Here is a 12,869-nt window from a genome sequence, read left to right on the forward strand (position 1 = left end):
ACTCGCACTCATGAAAAATCATCACCCAAACTCGGCAGCGCTTCTTTCCATATTCCTTTCCTATACAGAGAACAAACGTCATCGCCTCCTGCTGATGCACAATGATCTATAATAAAAAATTAACTTGGCCAAAACATTATTTTTGATTTCATGAAATGAAATTGTAAACAATAAAAATTCAAGTTTGTTACAACATAGTATTTCAACATTGCAGTGCAATTATTTTTTTTTTAAATTAACATAATATTTAGAGTGTCATAATTTGAGCTTTATAACAATTCCTTCCAAAGCAACACATATGCAGCAAATGTTCATCTTCAATACAAATCAAATTAAATCAAAATACGTTAAACCTCATTCTAAAATGCGGAATTTTTTGGGTATGGATATAGTAACTTCAATATTTAGATCCTAGATATCAATTCGGATTCGGATCCGGTAAATTAATTTACTGAGAGGTAAATTTTATTGAGATGAAAAGTTCTCGAAATTTACCATAAAAGAGCAGCTCAAATTGTAGCATTATGATTCCAACTAAGATGCCAAATACGCTTGAGCCGGCTTGAGAGATAAATGAATTGATTATAGTCCAAAATACGTTCATGATATTTTCAATTTATTTCAATCATTCATTTTACTTTCGACAGGCTTTTCAATTTCCAGAACACTGTGCACCGTCGGCCGACGAACGGCCGCCGGCTGCCGGCTGCCGGCTGCCGACTGCCTGCTGATGTCGTTTTCACACATACATGCATACTTCTATTTGTGGAATTGCATGCCAAGATTAGGCAAAAAATATGTTTATATTTTCTTTAATTCTAGATAGAAAATGTACGTTGTTTGGAGTAAGTTAAAATTTTATATTTTTTGCCATGTTTTGCTGCAGCCAACGGTATTTTTTAGTGATTTTTCCATAAGGAAGTGTGTTTTTAAAATCAATCCGAAGATGGCAGATGCACTAGCAAGGTAGGTTCATTTTAGATTTTTTCCGAAGATCATAATTTTATTTGCAGTTTGTCATGCGAAAAAAAATTATAACGCAGTCATTTGGATTCAATTGTGGACAAATGCTATGCAGAATGTTGCCATATGCGATTTCCTTTTATGATTAATTTTTTTTTTTAATTTTTAAGGCGTATGTTTGACATGAAAATCACCAAAATGCATTTTGGCATGCCAAGATTAGGAGCATGCCAAGTTAAGGCTCACTTACCCTAATCATAGAAATATGATTCGTACTTAAATACCCTTTTGATAACAAATTTGGTTTAATTTGCAGGATTAATTCACAAGTTATGCAAAAAAAAATGTATGGAAATCTCCCTTTTTCCTTTTATATCTTTCCGTTTCCAGTTCAATTTGTCATAGAAACATTTTTCGTATTAAAATAGACTCACATGCCAAATATGAAAAATTGTAAGGGAGTCGCATCCAAAGTTCCCCCTTCTCGTTTCATCCACTTCTTTGAAGGAGTTAGAGATACCAAATATTCAGAGACTTCCATGCCAAATTTTTCCTTTAATGCTAATTCATCTTTTCACGAAAAACATATTTTACATCCATCAATTTTGAGGAAGCTTGAATAGATTTGTCCCTATATTTTTTTCTTCAAAAGTTGAAACTGTTTATCATCTTTCCTATCCCCTATCTAATAAAAATCTCTGTTGGAGATTATCCCACTTTTCAAGATGGATAATCCTCTTGTACATTGGTTTGTTTTAATTTTATTTACTCAGAAATTTCCAAAAAGTCTCCCTGTTGAACCATGTTAAAAACTTACTTTGCATGTTTTGAATTGAATGTGTGTATTTTTTCGCTATTTTAATTTACACTGTTTTATAATTAGTTAACCTTAAATGCTGAAAGCTTACTTATAGTTTTTTGAAGTTATCAAAAACAGATCATCTCTGAACCAAAGTAACCAATTCAATTTTTCTCTTCTTTGGCACAAACATCCCGTTAAATATTTTGAAGATTAATCAATGTTAAATTCTAAGATATCATTTGTTTGAAAACGCAGTACTAAACAGTTTCAAAATAAATTTTCTCAAAATTGGATAGTTGACAACTCAAATGTTAGAAATTGGCAAATGAAATTGAATTGTATAAAACTTGAAACCTCAGATTTAATAATCTTATCAATTTTCTAATCCCCCGTTTTAATTTCTCGAAGGCTATTGAAGCTCTGAAATCGCAGCTTTGGTCTTTTAACTCGGAATCTTATTAATTTTTCCTTCTCTATGGGGATCTCCAAAAATTTGAAAATGGTTGGCTTTTAAAAGCTGAAATTTATGGAAATCAGTTCATCAGTTTTTTCAGCACTCAGTTCGAATATTTATTCAGCAAAAGAAGTCATTTCATTGTTCACTGTTTGTTTTTGTAGACCCTCAAAGCCCCCCAGCAGCAGTAAAGAGCACTTTGAAAGCCACTAAAATTTTAGTCAATATATTCCTAACAGGTTTGTAGTATTTTTCAATCCAACATGTAGGCTCATTATTGCATCCAAATATCTCGTACCGGTACCACGTGCTTTAAACAGTAAAAGGAAAAACGAACATCCGCCAAAATTTAATGCTTAGCTAGCTTTGATTTGCTATCCAGTACACATGAACTCTGGATGGTGAAAAATTGCTTGACAATATGAGTGCCATGACTTTCGGTTCGTGGGAATAAAAACAAAAGTTGTATGGGAGCCCCCCCCCCCCCTCCCTTAAGTCTGAGCGGTTTGTAACTATTATAGAAACGATCTCCGGCCCCAAAAACCTCCAGATGCCAAGTTTCACGATGATCGGTTCAGTAGTTTCCGAGTGTATAGGAAACAGACAGACAGACTAAGATTCATTTTTATATATAAAGAAGATTAACTTATGTTATACATTTTATAAAAATTATTTGAATAAATTTGAGTTGAGCGCGATTTTAAGCTGATTCTAACAGCTTGACGTCAGCTACGAAAAACGTCATCTAGCAAAGTTGCAATATGATTCTCTTTCCCTTACAAATAGAATGCAAATAACAGGAACCGAAAGAAGGAAATATGTAACCAAAAGTAACTTACACGATGAAAAAAAAATTCCAAACGAGTGTTAAAATTTAAATAGATTTATCCATTGGGTGTAAGTAAAAGAGTAATATTTGAATTGTGAGTAAAGTAAATTGGAGCGGGAAGTAAGGCTGGTTGAAAATTTTTTGGTTACAGTTTTTTTAGAAAAATCGAAGTAAATGTGAAAAAGTGGTGAAATTTGTTAATTATGTTTAAATAGAGATTTGCCAATGATGCATTGACAAACTACTAATGATTATCTTACCGAAATGAAAATCAAGCGAGTTGAGAGGACAGTTTAATATCTCATCAATTGAAAATCAAGCGGGTAGAAGGAGCAGCTTTAGATAAGATTCAATTTTCATGTGTGTCGAAAGGACAGCTTGAAATTCAGAAAAGCGAGTCGAGAGGACAGCTTAAATACTTTAGCAATTAGAGAATCAAGCGGATTGAGAGGACAGCTTGAACTAAGATTCAGCTATGAAGCGTGTCAAGAGGACTGCTTGAAGTGTGGGAAAGTCAATCGAGAGGACGTGTCGAGAGGACAGCTTGAATACTGGAAAGCGGGTTGAGAGACAGCTCAAGTATCTTAGCAAGTGAAATTTAAGCGGGTTGAGAGGACAGTTTGAGATAAAATTCAACTATCAATTGAAAAACGAGTGCGTTTAGAGGACAGCTTCAGAATAGTTTGCCCTTCAAAGCGAGTCGAGAGAACAGCTTGAAATGTGGGAAATTTGTTGTTCTAAAGGACAGTTGAAATACCTTATCAATTGAAAATTAAGAACAGCTTGAGAAATGATTCAACTATGAAGCATGTAAAGAGGACAGCTTGAACTTTAAAAAAAAAAACGGGTCGAAAGGACAGGCGAAATTTAATGTCAATTGGAAATCAAGCAAGTTGAAAAGACAACTGGAGATAAGACTGAGCTTCAAAGTGTGCCGAGAGGACAGCTCAAATTATTGGTTCAACACTAACCAGAACTATTGAAAAACTCATAATTATGAAAAAAAAACCAAATTGGAAAAAAACGGACCTTTTATTGAAGGAAGAATGAATAAAAGGATTAGCAATCATGTAGATTAAAAGATAAACTCAAGATAACAACGAACCATGAAGCGTTTGAAGAAGAAGGTTGAATGAATTGTTGAATTTTAAGTTAGTGAACTACTGAGCTGGTTTGAGGAGGCATCGAATGATAGCATAGAAAATATCAATAGCGAAAGTCAGTGACAGCTATAACTAATGGTTTTAAATTTCAAGTGCTTTGAAAAATTGACACATTTGGAAAAGCATTAAAGTAAACAGTGACGCAAGTCGATTAACAGCTCGGGTTAACTGACAAATATTCAAAATTTAGAGGACAGCTAAAAAATAGAAACGCGTTGAGAGGACAGCCCGAAAATCTAACCACTAGCCAAGCGGGCTAAAAGCCATGATTTAAACCAAGTGGACAACTTAAATTGGTACAGCAACATGGATTAAAAAAATTGAAGTTAAAGAGGATTGTATCGTGATACTTATAGGGGAGGGTGGGGTAACGTGGGCCTCTCTAAATATCTCATCCAAACATCAATCAGTCACACAAACGCAACCAATTTGAAAATCATAGCTTGTGGAGAATCATGAGCTACATTTTGTGGGGTATCTTGGACCACCTACATTTTGGTGTTTTTATATACATTCAGAAGCTAAAATACGTTTTTCCTATTTGCAAATGTTTTTTTTATGCCAAATAAAGAGTTGTAAAAAATATTTTGTTCATTTTTTCCAATGCGATAGAAACGAACAAAAAACCTTAACAAGAATTTTCTTTTTGATTTCCTCATCTGAAATTGTTGGAAAATAACTAAATGAATTATGAAATTTCAGTTTTGGTTCAACTTATAAACTTTGCACGTTATCTTGTCAATTTGGATTTGGTGGCCCACGTGTCCTCACAGTTTTTCAAACTAAAAAAAAATAGCTTTTTTTGAAACAGTCAGAACTCGCGAAATTCATGTTTTAAATAATAAATGAAAATGCCTAATGATACCTCAAAAATGTAGAAAACCTTATAAGAAGTTATAAAGCAAAGAAAAAAGTGGCCCATTATACTCCACTCTCAACTATATATTTGACAAAATGCCTATGAAACTCAAACATAAAAATTTGAAATATAAGTAAGACTAACAATTAAAAAAAAAAGAGAAAAAAGCAAGAAACGTTTTGTTGAAATTTCTGGTCTGTTCACTCACAGGACAGCTTAAAAATGAATGGCTTGTCAAGAGAATTATGAAACAAAAGTGCGAAAAAACCTTTTTACTTAGTTTGTTGATCAAATCTTAAAAAACAGACAAATATATTACTGAGTGTGGATGAGAAAAGACGTCTTGAGGTAGGTTATCCAATCTCGCATTGAAAGTTGGATTCCGTGGTTGTAAGCAACTTCCTGAATTTATTCTTATGCAATCAAGGAATCAAATCGATTGTATGGGAGCCTGTATGGGGTCTTGAAACTATTATACAAACCATCCATGGCTCAAAAATCAATCGAGTAGAAAATGTCAAATCATTGTGATCACCAGGGAAGCAAATCGAGCAGATCTGCAGATGACTGGTTTATCACTTGTGTAACACTTAGCGATAAATATGAGAACGCGATGACTTCTCATAACACCCTTCGCAATGCCGATCAAGATAACTCGTCCGAAATTATTTTCTCTCGGTCAGTTCTAGTTCTGTTCTGAGAATATTCTCCGACAAAACTGGAAGCGATCGAAAGAACAAACGCACAGAGAGTGCTTTTTCTAGCCATTTACGTCCATTCTGACTCTCCGTGCCCTTAACTCCATACAAAATAGTGAGAAATTTTCTCTCGTCCGGGAGCGAGAAGTTATCTTCAACATTACAAGAGACGAGAGCAAAATTGAAGTTGATAAGCACTAGTATAGTGTTAAGAATCGATTTACCGATGTTCCTTTTACTTTTACCGAAAAAATTACCGAACAGTTTAACGATTTACACATGTTAGGATTTCGGTAAAAAAAATTACCGAACTCGGTAATTTTCGTTTACTGTGAAGGCTTATTGATGCTCATCAATCATTATGTATGAAGTTTTGGCGCCCATTCTCCTAGTTTATGAACTCTTAACGTAGCACGCATTTTCCCGGATTTATTTACTTTATTTGCATTACTGAACAAAAATGTTTTATAAACTCAAATTATTTGATTTTTGCGTATTAAAACGAAATATTTTGAACAAATTTTCAAATAATAATCAGGAACGGTTTCTGGATGCTTAAAATACGAATCAAAATCTTTGTTGTGGAGTTGTTGTGGAGAACACCTAACACCGTGCTATGACAACAGCTCGTTGATGATCACTTTCAGTTTGTCTGGGCACGTTTCACGTCTGGATGTAAACAACAGTATGCAGCCAAAATTCGGTTGATCTCACTACACGATTTTTAATATGACGTTTATTTTATAGTGTATAGGAAGAGTCTAAAACTAATTTTTCAAGAAAATATCAGCTATGAGGGGAATGGCATCCAGTTAAATTTGTAAGTTTGTGCGCTGTTCTGTGTGATTTTATTCTTTTTCGAACGCAACTGTTTATCAAACTTTGAGGGCCAAAGCTTCCGCAACCATGTTGATAGTTACTGATTGATATTATGTGGTAAAATTTTAACCGAACCGAGTAGCATATAGTCTCCGGTTCCGAGAAGTTCGATAACTAACGACCGTTTCTAAATAATAGAGAAAGTCAAACGTCGAACTGCTCCCAGAAGGTTGAATCGGAAGAAGAAGGGACAGACCCTGGGAAAAAAATGGAAGGTAGATAGATGCAAAGTTTCCCTATTCACACAGGCCGAGCGTCGTCGTTTTCCTTTCAACGCCATCACAGCTCAATCGTTTTCAGATTGCTCACTTGGTTGGAGCTGAGAAGAGTTTGTAGCTAGGAGGTTAGGTTAAATTGGGGGCGGAAGGTGAAGAATTTGCCGTGTCAGCACACACTCACAGTCCTAGCCGTTGTCGTCGTCTAGCGAACTTCAACAATGGTGTAACTAACAGAGGAAAGCGAAAACCCCATCACTGTTTTCCACTTCCGGTCAACGAGGAAAAGTGAGAGAGAAAGATAAAGAGAGTTGGAGGGTCCTGAATGTGTCATTAGGTCAACCACTTTCCTCCGGTCTCTCATAAAACATTTATGGATTTGTTCCCGGGAAGAAGAAAGGAGAAGGTGGGGTAAAATGCGCGCTCGTTTGTGTGTGGGCTGATGTGGTTATGCGTTTGTGAATGTTTAGAAAATTGGAACGATCTGAACTTTGTTGGCTGTTTGGTTGGCACGACTGGTTGATGACTTCAGATTTGTGCTCCCAACCGTTATTGGTGAATGGGTGGTGGGCGGAAAAGTGTTTGTGTATGAAAGTAGGTGCAATGGCAAGCGAAATGGTTTTCCCCACACACAAGGTTTGCAAAACTTTCGGACAGTTGGAATTGAAATCTGTCAATAGTGCTGCTAGATGGGCTCTTACGTTTCGTTTGGAGAAAATTGATTACAGTTTCTGGCTTTGGTTTACACAATATGACATTGGTAGACCATCAGCCAACTCAAAGCGTCCCAAGGGTGTTTGGTTGGTCATGATTTCAAAATGTTGAACCAAACTCGGTGTGGCTTAGTTCGATGATGGCATTTTGAATTGATTAGTTTTCTGATTCTTCCTCTGTGCAAAGCTGGTTGATGCGGTTGACATTTTCTATGAATATTTTTTCATGCCAGGAGAAACCCTTCAGGAGGCAATTCTGAATGCCTGTTGCAGAATATGATGAAGCCTTAGGCAAATTAAACTAGATTAGAAGAAAAATTATTGGCGGAACCAGCTTCATCAAACATCATTCAAAAACATATTTTTAGGAACAAAAAACAAAAAAAGACTCACTGCACTCTGAAAGTGCAAAAAAAAACTTCATAACAGAGCCTCGAGTTTGAAAAGAATGTTTCGAAAATCATGCAAGTAAACAAAAATGACAAAAATGACAAAAATGACAAAAATGACAAAAATGACAAAAATGACAAAAATGACAAAAATGACAAAAATGACAAAAATGACAAAAATGACAAAAATGACAAAAATGACAAAAATGACAAAAATGACAAAAATGACAAAAATGACAAAAATGACAAAAATGACAAAAATGACAAAAATGACAAAAATGACAAAAATGACAAAAATGACAAAAATGACAAAAATGACAAAAATGACAAAAATGACAAAAATGACAAAAATGACAAAAATGACAAAAATGACAAAAATGACAAAAATGACAAAAATGACAAAAATGACAAATGACAAAAATGACAAAAATGACAAAAATGACAAAAATGACAAAAATGACAAAAATGACAAAAATGACAAAAATGACAAAAATGACAAAAATGACAAAAATGACAAAAATGACAAAAATGACAAAAATGACAAAAATGACAAAAATGACAAAAATGACAAAAATGACAAAAATGACAAAAATGACAAAAATGACAAAAATGACAAAAATGACAAAAATAACAATAATGACAAAAATGACAGAAATGACAAAAATGACAAAAATGACAAAAATGACAAAAATGACAAAAATGACAAAAATGACAAAAATGACAAAAATGACAAAAATGACAAAAATGACAAAAATGACAAAAATGACAAAAATGACAAAAATGACAAAAATGACAAAAATGACAAAAATGACAAAAATGCCAAAAATGACAAAAATGACAAAAATGACAAAAATGACAAAAATGACAAAAATGACAAAAATGACAAAAATGACAAAAATGACAAAAATGACAAAAATGACAAAAATGACAAAAATGACAAAAATGACAAAAATGACAAAAATGACAAAAATGACAAAAATGACAAAAATGACAAAAATGACAAAAATGACAAAAATGACAAAAATGACAAAAATGACAAAAATGACAAAAATGACAAAAATGACAAAAATGACAAAAATGACAAAAATGACAAAAATAACAATAATGACAAAAATGACAGAAATGACAAAAATGACAAAAATGACAAAAATGACAAAAATGACAAAAATGACAAAAATGACAAAAATGACAAAAATGACAAAAATGACAAAAATGACAAAAATGACAAAAATGACAAAAATGACAAAAATGACAAAAATGACAAAAATGACAAAAATGACAAAAATGCCAAAAATGACAAAAATGACAAAAATGACAAAAATGACAAAAATGACAAAAATGACAAAAATGACAAAAATGACAAAAATGACAAAAATGACAAAAATGACAAAAATGACAAAAATGACAAAAATGACAAAAATGACAAAAATGACAAAAATGACAAAAATGACAAAAATGACAAAAATGACAAAAATGACAAAAATGACAAAAATGACAAAAATGACAAAAATGACAAAAATGACAAAAATGACAAAAATTACAAAAATGACAAAAAAGACAAAAAATACAAAAATGACAAAAAGGACAAAAATGACAAAAATGACATAAATAACAAAAATGACAAAAATGACAAAAATGACAAAAATGACAAAAATGACAAAAATGACAAAAATGACAAAAATGACAAAAATGACAAAAATGACAAAAATGACAAAAATGACAAAAATGACAAAAATGACAAAAATGACAAAAATGACAAAAATGACAAAAATGACAAAAATGACAAAAATGACAAAAAAAGACAAAAATGACAAAAATGACAAAAATGACAAAAATGACAAAAATGACAAAAATGACAAAAATGACAAAAATGACAAAAATGAAAAAAATGACAAAAATGACAAAAATGACAAAAATGACAAAAATGACAAAAATGACAAAAATGACAAAAATGACAAAAATGACAAAAATGACAAAAATGACAAAAATGACAAAAATGACAAAAATGACAAAAATGACAAAAATGACAAAAATGACAAAAATAACAATAATGACAAAAATGACAAAAATGACAAAAATGACAAAAATGACAAAAATGACAAAAATGACAAAAATGACAAAAATGACAAAAATGACAAAAATGACAAAAATGACAAAAATGACAAAAATGACAAAAATGACAAAAATGACAAAAATGACAAAAATGACAAAAATGACAAAAATGACAAAAATGACAAAAATGACAAAAATGACAAAAATGACAAAAATGACAAAAATGACAAAAATGACAAAAATGACAAAAATGACAAAAATGACAAAAATGACAAAAATGACAAAAATGACAAAAATGACAAAAATGACAAAAATGACAAAAATGACAAAAATGACAAAAATGACAAAAATGACAAAAATGACAAAAATGACAAAAATGACAAAAATTACAAAAATGACAAAAATTACAAAAATGACAAAAATGACAAAAAAGACAAAAATGACAAAAATGACAAAAATGACAAAAATGACAAAAATGACAAAAATGACAAAAATGACAAAAAAGACAAAAAATACAAAAATGACAACAAGGACAAAAATGACAAAAATGACATAAATAACAAAAATGACAAAAATGACAAAAATGACAAAAATGACAAAAATGACAAAAATGACAAAAATGACAAAAATCACAAAAATGACAAAAATGACAAAAATGACAAAAATGACAAAAATGACAAAAATGACAAAAATGACAAAAATGACAAAAATGACAAAAATGACAAAAATGACAAAAATGACAAAAATGACAAAAATGACAAAAATGACAAAAATGACAAAAATGACAAAAATGACAAAAATGACAAAAATGACAAAAATGACAAAAATGACAAAAATGACAAAAATGACAAAAATGACAAAAATGACAAAAATGACAAAAATGACAAAAATGACAAAAATGACAAAAATGACAAAAATGACAAAAATGACAAAAATGACAAAAATGACAAAAATGACAAAAATGACAAAAATGACAAAAATGACAAAAATGACAAAAATGACAAAAATGACAAAAATGATAAAAATGACAAAAATGACAAAAATGTCAAAAATGACAAAAATGACAAAAATGACAAAAATGACAAAAATGACAAAAATGACAAAAATGACAAAAATGACAAAAATGACAAAAATGACAAAAATGACAAAAATGACAAAAATGACAAAAATGACAAAAATGACAAAAATGACAAAAATGACAAAAATGACAAAAATGACAAAAATGACAAAAATGACAAAAATGACAAAAATGACAAAAATGACAAAAATGACAAAAATGACAAAAATGACAAAAATGACAAAAATGACAAAAATGACAAAAATGACAAAAATGACAAAAATGACAAAAATGACAAAAATGACAAAAATGACAAAAATGACAAAAATGACAAAAATGACAAAAATGACAAAAATGACAAAAATGACAAAAATGACAAAAATGACAAAAATGACAAAAATGACAAAAATGACAAAAATGACAAAAATGACAAAAATGACAAAAATGACAAAAATGACAAAAATGACAAAAATGACAAAAATGACAAAAATGACAAAAATGACAAAAATGACAAAAATGACAAAAATGACAAAAATGACAAAAATGACAAAAATGACAAAAATGACAAAAATGACAAAAATGACAAAAATGACAAAAATGACAAAAATGACAAAAATGACAAAAATGACAAAAATGACAAAAATGACAAAAATGACAAAAATGACAAAAATGACAAAAATGACAAAAATGACAAAAATGACAAAAATGACAAAAATGACAAAAATGACAAAAATGACAAAAATGACAAAAATGACAAAAATGACAAAAATGACAAAAATGACAAAAATGACAAAAATGACAAAAATGACAAAAATGACAAAAATGACAAAAATGACAAAAATGACAAAAATGACAAAAATGACAAAAATGACAAAAATGACAAAAATGACAAAAATGACAAAAATAACAATAATGACAAAAATGACAAAAATGACAAAAATGACAAAAATGACAAAAATGACAAAAATGACAAAAATGACAAAAATGACAAAAATGACAAAAATGACAAAAATGACAAAAATGACAAAAATGACAAAAATGACAAAAATGACAAAAATGACAAAAATGACAAAAATGACAAAAATGACAAAAATGACAAAAATGACAAAAATGACAAAAATGACAAAAATTACAAAAATGACAAAAATTACAAAAATGACAAAAATGACAAAAAAGACAAAAATGACAAAAATGACAAAAATGACTAAAATGACAAAAATGACAAAAATGACAAAAATGACAAAAAAGACAAAAAATACAAAAATGACAAAAAGGACAAAAATGACAAAAATGACATAAATAACAAAAATGACAAAAATGACAAAAATGACAAAAATGACAAAAATGACAAAAATGACAAAAATGACAAAAATGACAAAAATGACAAAAATGACAAAAATGACAAAAATCACAAAAATGACAAAAATGACAAAAATGACAAAAATGACAAAAATGACAAAAATGACAAAAATGACAAAAATGACAAAAATGACAAAAATGACAAAAATGACAAAAATGACAAAAATGACAAAAATGACAAAAATGACAAAAATGACAAAAATGACAAAAATGACAAAAATGACAAAAATGACAAAAATGACAAAAATGACAAAAATGACAAAAATGACAAAAATGACAAAAATGACAAAAATGACAAAAATGACAAAAATGACAAAAATGACAAAAATGACAAAAATGACAAAAATGACAAAAATGACAAAAATGACAAAAATGACAAAAATGACAAAAATGACAAAAATGACAAAAATGACAAAAATGACAAAAATGACAAAAAT

Source organism: Uranotaenia lowii, chromosome 3 (assembly GCF_029784155.1).
Source record: "Uranotaenia lowii strain MFRU-FL chromosome 3, ASM2978415v1, whole genome shotgun sequence".
Classification (NCBI taxonomy): domain Eukaryota; kingdom Metazoa; phylum Arthropoda; class Insecta; order Diptera; family Culicidae; genus Uranotaenia; species Uranotaenia lowii.